The 12,565-nt window shown below is 27.7% G+C and overlaps 1 protein-coding gene across 5 annotated transcripts in view; it reads right to left on the reverse strand.

Annotated features, from left to right (window-relative positions):
• kek5 (kekkon 5) overlaps nucleotides 1-12,565 on the reverse strand; it is a 114,887-nt gene that overhangs the window by 26,418 nt on the left and 75,904 nt on the right. Inside the window, exon 1 of one of the 5 annotated variants that reach the window (XM_035081698.1) lies at nucleotides 934-1,159. The exons of the other annotated variants lie outside the window; for them this stretch is intronic. The gene's annotated coding sequence lies outside the window, so the exon portion shown is untranslated. Of the gene's footprint in view, nucleotides 1-933; nucleotides 1,160-12,565 lie in introns of those variants that run through there. 5 annotated transcript variants of the gene reach the window in all.

The following is a 12,565-nucleotide window of genomic DNA, read 5'->3' on the forward strand; positions in this document are numbered from 1 at the left end:
ATGGGTTAAAAACTACATCAAGTACACATAAAAGATAAAAGAGTCGAGTAAAGAGAAAATGTGAACGGTCCTCATATTGTTCGGAGAAATTTCACGTCAGGGTTGTCCTGGAATAATGAAAAAGTCGGACAATAACAGACATCTCGTTTTCTCAAATTCAAATACACTTGTCGAGTGATGTATACATAAAAAAGAATTTACAAGCGAATTTGTTTATGTCCATTTGAATTCAATATTTTAATTGATATTAATTTAATACTAAAAACATAAATAGCATCTAGAATACAATACATACACTTCAATAAATCGATTACTATTTAAATTCCTCATTTCACTTGTACAATCTTAATTGGAAAATACTTGTATAATTGATGAGAGGATTTTACTGATGGAGCTTGAGTAAAGTAGGTTCTATTGAATGAAAATTATTTAATATCGCGATACATTGTAAAGTTGCATTCTTGAAATACTAGCTTTGAAAGCCATATATCCGAGTCTATTGAGACGTAAACTATTGTAATTTTTTTTTCATGTCAATACCAGTAGCTCATTATACTTGTCCACACAATATGAATGTGTGAATCACTTATTTTAAATGTTATAAGGAAATTGTGGCAATATTTTCATTTATTTATATAAAAAAATTTTGAAACTTATAAAATAAAAAAAATTTATAAATAAAATTAATAAAAAATTAATTAATTAATTAATATAGCTCCAAACGACTTTTTAACAAATAATTACTTGATGATTTTCAACAATAAATTTTAATACAAAAACCCCAATATGGGTGGTTTTTCAATAAAAATATAATTATAATTACATTTGTGTCATTCAAAACAATTTAATTTATCAAGAATTTGATTTTATCAATTAACTTATGTATATCAAATAGTGAGTTTATTGTTATTATTATTATTTTATTGTTCAAACCTTGATTATTATTTTTTTGTTGTATACATTAGATCTTTGAATTGAACTTTCTGTTACAACTTGGTGTTTAAAACAGTGAGAGACACTCATACACAAAAGTTCACAGCATTAAACAGTAAATACATTCAGAAACCGCTGTTCTAAACAGTGACTATTTCAATTACTGTTCAAAACAATGCAAATTTCACTGTTTTAACTTTCGAAACTAGGTAATTACATAAACTGAAAAAAATAATGATACTGATTTAAACCACTCGTAAATTCTTTTGCGAAATAAATGAATTCTCAATCTTATTCTTTTATTTTCTTATCTTCATAATATTAGTAATCACAAGCAACGATTATAAATTATCTGAAGATGACTAATAAGAATAGTCATTCACAAACACGTCATTCTGTACTCAACTTGCATAACAATGTTCTTTCGACAACTACTTCCAGAAGTATTTTCAATACTGCCAATAAAAAGTATTAAAAATGAATTTAGCAAAAAAAAAAATTTTTTAGCTTTAAGATGGAGTATTACAGAACTAGAAATTGACAAGAAGCATAAGAAAAAAAAGCTATTTTCCAGAATGAAAACTAATGCCAATCGAAATGTTTATATGAGAAAATTTTTTTTTTTTATATTAAATATATATTCACTATTTGCTATGTAGTATGGTATATAGTCATTATATCTTGCTGGATGCTATTTTCCAAATGCAGGAAATTCTTTCATTTCAAGTTTCTCTTAGCGAATACTCTCGAAGAATAAGAAACGTAAAAAAAGAAGTGCTAGTTTGAAAATCTCTCTTTTCCCGGATGATGAGGAAAGAGAACGAAAAGAAGGCAGAATAGTGGAGGATTTTCTCGAGCTTGCCTAGCCGGAAATAAGGTTCTAGAGCGTCGCAAAGTGGCCGCTGAAACCGGTTTTAAACTCCTGCTCAAAAGTGCCCTGGGCAAGTTGAAAAGAATACAAGAATACGGGGCCAGACGAATTTATATGTATAAATTATGGCATTAAGTATAATCCTTTAATATTAAAAAAATAAAGTTTCCTTCTCAAGCATTATTTTTTGTGATATGATCAGGTATGTATGTACAAGAATACACTCATATACATAATTGAAGTCGAAAAAAATAATAACAATAAGTGCTATTTGTCTAGCCACGAATGAAAAAGGCCATCTAAATATTGCTTTCACATGATGAAGTTCTCTTCTATGTAATATCCTAGATGTTTAAGGAAGCGAGTTGACCGACAAGAACACCAGCTCTATTTTCCCAGTTCACTTGTCTAAAGCTTCATATTCTCTCTAGATCACCTAGGCTCAGTACTCAGTAGAGAGCTATACCATGTTTCTGATATACGATCTACTTCTCTTGAGACCTAGATGGTATGATTGAATTGAATTATTGAATGCCCTTACATCTAGCAATATAACTCTTAGGCAAGTTGTTGTCCTCTACTATATATTTACTTTTTGTTTTGTTTCAATTGCAATTGCAACTTTTCAATCATTTTTTTTTTAGTTTCATCACACCATGTCAATTAAACTTTTAGATAAACTCATTTGAATATTTTCATTTATTTATTTGAGTATGAGACTGAAATTGAGCAGTCTCTGAATCTACAATTTGCATTTTTAATCGAAGAATAAGAAAGTCTTTCTGGCGTAGTGGAGAACTTAGATATAGATGTTGAAATTGTGGCAGTAACTCCAAAGAATCTCGAAGTGGTTTACCCTCAAGAAATACACATTCCGGTGCATAGTAAACTCATATTTGAGGTTGTAGAGGCTACCCGCCAGGCATACAACATACCATTGTAGATAAGGAAGGCACTGAAGGGGTCCGTGTACAAGAGTTTGTAGTCAGTAAAGTAAGATATTTTCACAGACAATATTGTTTGTTGTTTGTAAGCTCAATTAAACATTATTTTACCAATTTACTCATCAATACGTGTGAAATAATTCATTGCACAATATATATTTTATACTAAGGGGAGAAAAGCTCAAGAGAATAAAGTAGATCGGGTAGTAATTTTCGACGAGTGACATTATTAGAAAAGAGTCTATAGGAACATAAAGCTCTAGAGACTTGAACGTGATTGCGTGACTTCGATTGAGTTAGATACGGAATAGAGCGACGCAATTTATTAGCGAATCGAGATATTGAAGGAGAATGAAGACAACGCTGATAATGAGGAAAAGATGAAGAAAGGTTGAGGCTAAGAAAGTAGAGAATAGGAAAACTTGGTGGTAAGTTGAGGGAGTTTCGACATCAGACCATAGTAAACTTTGCCAATGGCTGAGATTAGATGCAGCATTTAAGTTCTCCATTTTCAAGAGATTTTGTCTTTGTTGTGAAGTAACCCCTTAAATTGCTGATTCATCGTATAAATAATTTCAAGTATTCTTAAAATAATTGTGAAATTACATTCTTTTGTTATAAAATGGTTGAGTGAAATTTTATATATCCCTTTCTTTCAATCAACTTATTTAAGAAATAAAATCGATAAAAAAATATTTCTGATCATTGATCTTCCATTTGACTGTACCTAATAATTGATTCTCCATTTTCACAGACAGTGAAATCTGCAATTGACGAACGATTGAGCCATAGCAGGAATGCAACTGAAACGATGTGATTGCAGGAGTATAAAGAGACTACAGACGTACTATCTATCTCTGACGAGGTTATTACGTTGGACTCGGTTATCGCTATTAATTTAGCCTATTCAATGACACATTCCCGAAGATATTGCTTATATATGGTGTTCTCTACGTCATCCTTCGTTCATCGCCTCATGCACCACTTGAATTCTTCGTACATAATTCGTATACTGTTCGATGAACATGAATGTCTCTCAACTATGTTAAGCGTTGAAAAAATTCTCTCATACGCTTTTTAATTATTTTCAACTAAAAATGAAGAATTCAAATTTTTATGGATGAAAAAAATAACAGTTTTAATCACAAATCACGATGAATTGATTGATCAAAAAACTTCACTAAAATATTCACCATGCCATTTTTTTTATTTTCACTGTTTTAAAAATTGTATAGAATTTTTCTTTAATCCACGAATTTTAAAATCTAATATAATAAAGACAATTGAGGATTGAAATTTTTACATTGATAAAAAAAAAATATAATACATACGAATACTTTATATGCAATTTTCAATAAAATCATTCGAGTTTAGTGAAGCTCACTCGTAGGGTAATTGTACAAATTGTTTAAGCGAGCTTGTATGATGGTCCCTCCGGATACACAAAAAAAAATTTCTATCAATCGTAATTCGTTACGTTTCATTGCGTATTATTACACATATAGCAGCGTACATGATTTTGTTATAGACGTGAAGTATTTTTTTTTTTATGTCAAAAACTTGAAAATTTTTTATTTGTTGGCTCAATAGAAATTTATTTTTAAAAACATTATCTCTGAGTTGTAAATTTTTTTGAATATATATTACTGTAATAAATAACCGTCGTATTTGTGAAGTTGACAAATATAAAAGGTGAATATCTCGTAAATTAAATAAATAATACAGAGAACATTGTCATTTATTGAATGACTAAAATATACTAATATAGTTTAAGTTTGTATCATGTTGCGTGCAGGCGTGACCTCTTCAAATAATTAATTGGCTAGTGAGCCATACTAGAGGATATGAATACAGGTCATTCGTTGATTTCATGGTTCATTTCGTCCACTCTGTTAATTCTTTATTTCCCAACAACTCTAGTAGTTATAAATTTACAGAAATGACAACAATTGTTCATTCTTTACTATTTATTTCCTCTAAATTATCAATAAACTTCAAATATTTGCGAGTGTCTGATAAAATGTTCATTCAATTGTCTTATAAATTCTCTTTGAGAAATAATTTTACTTTCATATTGATGTTAAAAAAGATAAATGCATCATTTGTGTGTTTTTTTTTCTTCAAAAAACATACTATTATTATATTAAATTGAAATGAAGTTTTCTTTTTTTATAAACCTTTAAAAAAAAGCAGCAAAAAAGTTCAATTTGGATGTAAAACTTTTTTGTCGATACGTCTCGGAGTAATTTAGAAATAATCAGATTGTACGTTAAATTGATTGAACAATTTTCGGGGTAATCGAAAAAAACTTATTTTTTTCAGTTGAAAATTGCAACGTTTCTCTCATTTTCTTGAAAGTGTTTCAACTGATTCAGCTTAAAATCTTTTTTTACTTATAACTAACATCAGTATGTGAATAAAAAAAAAAATATATCACCGATGAAAATAATTTTCATCTACTTAATGATGGCGTCATCAAAAAAAATATCTCATAAATATATTTTACAGTTTTTAATTAATTTTTTTTCCTGTTCTAGAATTGTGAGTATGAAGGGGAAATATTTCTTTGTGAACCAGTTAATGTATATGTAGATATATTTTTCACTTGAACTCGTTTATTCTATATTATAATATTCAGCTCTTTTATATAATTTGCACATTCTTTCTTTGATCACATGCTTCCGATTATTACAATTACGCAACACACAGAAATCGATCATATGTGAAATGACTATTCATTCTCCAACGTTTTGCAACATTTTATCAAAGCACGCAAAGCTGTTCAAAGAAATAAAATAGGCCACATCGAAGAAATTTAACTTCCATCACATCTACTGAGATGCACAGAGTTTTTTCTCAATATTTCAAAATTTACCTGAACTTGTTGATAATTCAACAGCTCGGTAAGTACGTTCGGAATATAAAAAAATTATGATTTATTGACGAGTGTTATCAAGAAAGATAATCTTTGCATTTTATCAAAATGCTCGATTTGGTGAAAAGAACAAGGCCTTAAGCTTCCAAGGATTGACGGCGATGTCGTATAAAATATGGACTACGTGACATGAATAATTCGCAGTCTTTAAAATGCTACTTTTGAATATCTAAGTGAACAAAAGATAGGCGTGAAGAATGGAAAGAATGCACTCATCTCACAGGTTTGATCAATTTTAATTTTCGAAGCATTTCCGCTCCATTTGATGAAAGCAAAAATTTCTGAATTACCAATTGACACAATTATCTTTCACCCACCATTTACTTTAATGTATGTTCTATAAGCTAGCTACTACTATAGAGAATTGAATTAAAGAAATTTCTATATTCATTCTAGATTAGTAGAAAACAAAAAAAATTACGCAAACTTTATTTATGAATAAAAAAAAAAATACGCAGTTCGATCATTACAATCTATATTTTGAATAATGAACCTATTGACTAACGTTCTAGAAACGTACTAGAACCCATTAATATTCGTCGAGAGTATTTGATTCTGTCATGAACACTCTATACGACTCCCAATCTATTTTTCCACGTTCAATTTGCATTTACGATTTTTTTATACCCGGAATATCTAGGATATAAAAAAAAATATTTTCTATTTACACTGTGAACAATGATATGCGAAATAAGAAGAGTATTTACAATTGTCTATCATACGACTTCGAGTGGTTTACAAATATAATTTGTACTGTTTACATTATCGAATGTATGAATTGAAAAGTGTTGTGAGTCCAAAATTGTACTCCATGTAAATACAATAGAAATATATGATTATTTTTAACATATATTTATCTTATTTACGATGTTATGTCATTTATTTTGTAAATATTTTTGAAATTTAATCATACATAAAGAAGATGCATATTGTATGATCATCTTGGAGAAATGTATGAATAAGGATCGTCTTATCTAGGTTTTATGACGTGTGATATAATCCATGTCGGATTTGGGCGATGTACATATTATGCACGCATATAAAGCTTTTGTGGAGAATCTGCAAGCTTCATATATCATTCTTTAAATATGACTTCGAGTATTAAGTCAACATTGTCACTATAAAAATATTGTAAACCCATTCTGCTACTCGAGAGAGCTAATGTGTTTAATAGGACGAAATATATATAAAGATAAATAAAAAAGATAATGTATTAAAAAAGAAATGTAGAAATAAATTTCTCTAAGGCTTCTTGAAAGTTATAAATTGCTTTTGATATTGAAACAATGTATCCTCTGAATATAGGAACAGATGAATTAGTAAATTAGCCATACTATAGTGTGAAATTTAACCCTTATTGAGAGTTAGGGTTCTCAGCTGGTGAAGTGTCATCTTTCAGTTCGACTGACAATATGTCCTGTCAAGGAGAGATAGTGTTGAACCTTTATGGATACATTTCAAAAGTGTAGTCAAAGGAAATATTTCGAAGAAAAATGATGATAACGAAGTCTGGACCATATCGATAATAAATACGCCCATCAATTTCTAAAGTCGAGACAAAGACTCAACTTGAGAGTTTAGACAAGTCGATAAGAGGTACCGGATTGATTTCAGCTTTAGAACAGACCTACTCACTGATCAATATTTTATAAAGATCTTAGTTCTAAGTTAGATACTTACGGAAAACTTACTAATTAATTATTTAATGTGATCAAAATTTAAATAACAATGAATAAAAGACTTCTTTATTGTTTATTTGAAGTAAGTTTTTACCATCAATCATTTGGATCTGTTGAGTTTCTAAGGAATGAAAATAACTAGTAAACAAAAGTCGAAAGGCAATAGTTTTCAAGAATCTTACAAAAGTTAATTTTAAATTTCTTTCTAATCCAGTATTATTCGATTAATTGAGCACTTGAATACATTATATTATTAATCAATAAGAATAAAAATTCTACTAATAATAGATAATTTACTTTATTTCTTCTTCGAGTATGCAATGAAAGTAGTTCTTCAACTAAGGTAAATTGCCCTATTTCCGGACATTCATTATTTTTGTTGATATTAATATTTTATTAACTTCCCATTAAGAAGTTATTGTAATGAGGTCGATTTTTGAAATCCGTAATTTTATCATATCTTTACGTTTTGAGACATTTGAAAACATATTAGAAGGTTGAAATATGGATGTATGTATGTACGTATGTGCGTGGGTATGTCAGTTTTTTTTTCGTTTTTGATATCTCGAGAACCACTGAGGATGTCGATTTTGGACAAATTTCATTTTGAAGATAACACAATAAAGAAGTTCTGAAAGGAGTCAAACCAATTTGGCCCAGCTGTTGTTTTTTTTTATAACAAAAAGAGTGTAGAGTAAGTTGAGCAAAGAAGACGCTTAAAATAGATTCTTCTCATTGAATGATTAATATTGTTGGAAATTAAGGTCAGTATCAATAGAGTATAGTCGTTAATAATTTTATAAGACTCTGAACAATTCTGTATATTATTCATAACAAATTCAATTCGTTATAAACAATTAAAAATAGTTTTAATTTATTGAATGATTATTACCATGATTATATTCGATAAATGTCAATGAAATATTGTTATAAATAACTTTATGTGATTAAACAATTGTATATTTTTTATAACAATAGTAATGTTTTATAAGGGAAAAAACCAAAAGATGACTAAATAACAGATTTAAATTAATGGGAAGTGACTAATAGAACAGTCTCCTGAAACTTCATTGAAAAAAGTGAGTGTTGAAAGTAATAATGACAATTTAAATCCATTAAAAAATGCTTTGATTTCGTCGGAAGAAAGTGATAAAAATAAGCGTAAATATGCAGCATCACCGTTAATTAAGAAGAATAAGAAGATGATACCAACATTCGTCACTGGTGAATAATAGATGGAATACTAAAAGAAAAAAATAGATATAAAGAAACAAACGGAAGAAGAGAAGTTTGCAAAGGAAAAGAAAGCTTTGTCAAAGAAATCAAAAAAACATAAAAGTAAAATAATATATTTTGGAAAACTGAGATTTACAGTGTCAAGATCTGGAATTAATACATGCTGAACAAAAGTTCAAGGAAGCACAAGAAGACCTTCATTTTTATCTTTATATTTACCTTAATCTGTAATTCTTCACACATATTTTGTTTTTTGTAACAATTTTTTTTTTCTTATTAATTAAATAAATTATTATTCTTTGCAAAAGGTTTTATTAAACTTCTTCTCTAAGTGTGAAATTCTAAATTAAAAATCTTTGAGAAAACTTACAGTAAAAAATAGGCTGGAATTTGACGCAGAAGTATCGAGAATTAGATGGGAGTAAGTTGTCTGTTCGGAATTGAGGGTATAAGTTCGTGGTCAATGGTGCTAACATAAGTTTTAATTCAAAAATATTTAGTGGTGGATAAAAAAGATTTTAATGATTATTTAATACTCGGCAAACAGTAAAGTTAATGATAATTTCATAATTTTATATCATTAAAATGAGTATAATGTAGTTTAAGTGTCCAGAATTAGGGCAGTTTACCTTCCCCAGTCAAAACATAACACCTAACTTATTCTTTTCATACTATTCTCTTCCTTTTTATCCTAGATTCAACCTTTTTATCCTAATATTATTCTGTTTTACTTTTAAGTAGATAAAAATTCACTTCCTGATCCTAATACTATTTTTATCTTCCAGAAGTAGGTAAAAATTAGGAAATAGACTAATTTTAACCTCATAAATTGATTTGCGTATATCTACAAGTACTTGTGGAAATAGTTGGAATAAGGTTACGATTCATATAATGGATTAATTTACCAATAATTATATGTATTAAAAATTGAATTGTTGAAAATTATTTGTTGAAACCTAATAATGAATTAAATAAAACTGCTCTTTCAAATATGAATATGATCAATATTATAATAGCTCTTATTACAGTTAGAATTTCTTTAATAATACATATGAAGTTAATGCTGATGGACAGCCCAATTAGAATTCAAATAAAATTAATAACAATGAATAATAATGTTTTTATTAAAATAAAATTCATCAAATTTCAAATAAAATTAGCATGAGTTTAGGATAAATTTTTTGGAAAATTTTTAATTAGGATTAAGATTTCAATTAGGATTTGTTTATTTTAAGTCAAACCTTAAAAAAGGATCGTCTTAGGATCAAAAATACGTGTTATATTTTGACTCGAAAAATTTAGAGCAGCTTTTTAACACCCCCCTCCCCCCCACTCTCAATCCTCTCCAACATTAAATATAATTAGTTACGACGAATATAATGACACATTATTACGATCACCAGCGAGCTCCAAAAATTGATATTGTGTGATCATATTCGCTTCAATATTTCAACTGATGAAATATTTCTCATATTTCTAAATTTTTGACTAAAATTTTGAAGCAAATCATAGAAGCAAACAATAACAAAAAATGTAAACAAAGAAATCGATGTGTTGTGCAAATTCTGGCGTGATGACATCATTATGATCGAATAAAGTGCTACTGAGATAAAATGTAATGCACGTTATTATCGAACTTTCAACCTTGAAAAAATATGTGAAGGAATGTTTTCCGCGCCCCATATATATCAAATTAATCAGCATAATTTTCTTTACAACCTAAACTAAATAATTACCATAAATTCTATTTCTAAAAATCAAGTATTCTCATAATTTTTTTAGATTATTATAAAAAATAATTGGTGAGAAATGAATTTTATTAATCAAAGTTGATTAAAATTTAAAATTATTAATGATTCAAAGCATCAGATGAAATAATAGAATTTTGTTCGCATAAGTATACAGGACTTGTGTTTCGGCAATAAGTTATATGTGTATAATGAATGATGATAAACTAATATAATACTGCTCCAAAGTAATAATAGCAAATAAGCTAAGACTTACTAAACAAGAATACTGTATGTGAGAAACTAGAACTTCAAAATACATTCCGACAGGAAAAGAGATAGAGAATTGTTGTCTGTCTAGAAGATATACACATGTACGGATAAAGCACAGACTGAAAGCCACAAACTGGTAATATACTCAACTACGTTCAACTTATATATAATATAGTACAAAGCATAACATATCTTTTTGTGTATATAATGCACTATACATACATTGCTATCATAGAATAAAATTCCAGACAACCCTTTGACACTCGTTTATACAACTTACAGTTGTTATATTGGACCACTGAACTTGACGCTTTACAAACTTTCTTTCAACAAAATTTTTTTTTCTTTCAACATTTTAATACTTTCATGAATAATTTTATTGATTTTTATGATGAAACTTCATGTCTATATAATGACATTTGTTAGTTTTACAGACTCATTCATAATGTATTATTTAGCAAGTATGAAAATTAATTAGAAGAAAATTTTCGTCTGAGAATAAAGATAATGCAACAGAGAAATAGTTTGAAAATCTTAAAATACTATCAACATACTTAAGTACATATTATCAAGAAGTTAAACAAGGAAGACTAAAGAAGAGTTAGATGGTGAGGAAATGAGAAATTCTACCTGCAGTCCGAATTACTATTGTACTAAAACTAAAATACATCCGCATCGGTACTTAGGAACATTCTTGTGAGTTTTGTGGCACAAGTAAGATTACTGCCATCAGGATCATTTGTCTTAAACGTATCCTTTTTCTATTTCCTATTTATCTATTTTTTTTCTTTGTCAAACTTTAAAATTTATATAAGTTTCGATAAATTTTCAAGAGATTACGATTTTTTTTTACAAATCATAAAATCTGTTATTTTTTATTCATATCTTATCAAACCGACACATTTAGAGTTTGATATATGTCCGATGGGACATGAATTTGAAAACTTTTATTTTTATTAAAATTGGCATGTTGTAAAAAATATTTATGACTGAAATAAATAAATGTATAATAAAATTCATGTGTAAATAATTAATAAAAGTGGCATTTTATTCAATGAGTCATTTAAATTATTCTATAATCAATTTTATTTAATTATGAACTATTTTATAAATCCTTAACAACGTAGTTTTAATTAATTGTTACTCTGTTATTTATCAGTTATATTTTGACCAATTTTTTAAATAATATCTGAAAAATTACTACTAAATTAATATCTACATTATATTTTTATATGAATTTTATTATTCAAAAATAATATTATAAAGTAAAAATAAAATTTGTTCAATATATTAAATATTTACGTTGATAAAAATTTTATTATTCAATATTACATCAAGTCCATTTTGTAATGGTTTTATCAATGGATAAAAATTTATTGCTTTAGATTTGAGGTTTTAATACCTACACTGAAAAAAATCATGTTTAATTGAAGTAAGATTTACTAATAGTTGATGTAGAATTTTAACTATAAGCATAATATGGTAACTATAAATAAATGCTTTTTTCAGTGTAATTACTTTCTCGATCACTTTTAGCAAAAAATAACAAAAATAAATACCATAATATTAAAACAAAATTTTTTTATGAGATTATACTTATTTATTCGTATATATCGTAATCTATATGCCTATTCGATAACCCGAAACTCAATTTGAAAACATAGTAATGTAATATCCGGCTGTTAATCGTCGAAGGGAAGAAAAAAAATGACTCAAAGACTACAGCTCTATTTTGATATATGTAATGTCATCCGGTTGCAAAATTGTTCATTCGAATATCCGATGCTTTATAACTATCTATTTCCGTTTTAATTTCTCATGCTTTTCAACTAAAGTAATTTAGTCATTAGAATAAATTTTTTAACCCTGGTTACAAGTGCTTTTAAAATAAATTTCAAGTTTTATTTTCATCTCTATAACTAACGTCTAAAAATGTTTTCATTACATATACCATTAATGTGAACGTG

This window comes from Chelonus insularis, unplaced genomic scaffold (assembly GCF_013357705.1).
Source record: "Chelonus insularis isolate UGA/USDA-ARS -01 unplaced genomic scaffold, ASM1335770v1 contig_326_pilon, whole genome shotgun sequence".
Taxonomy (NCBI): domain Eukaryota; kingdom Metazoa; phylum Arthropoda; class Insecta; order Hymenoptera; family Braconidae; genus Chelonus; species Chelonus insularis.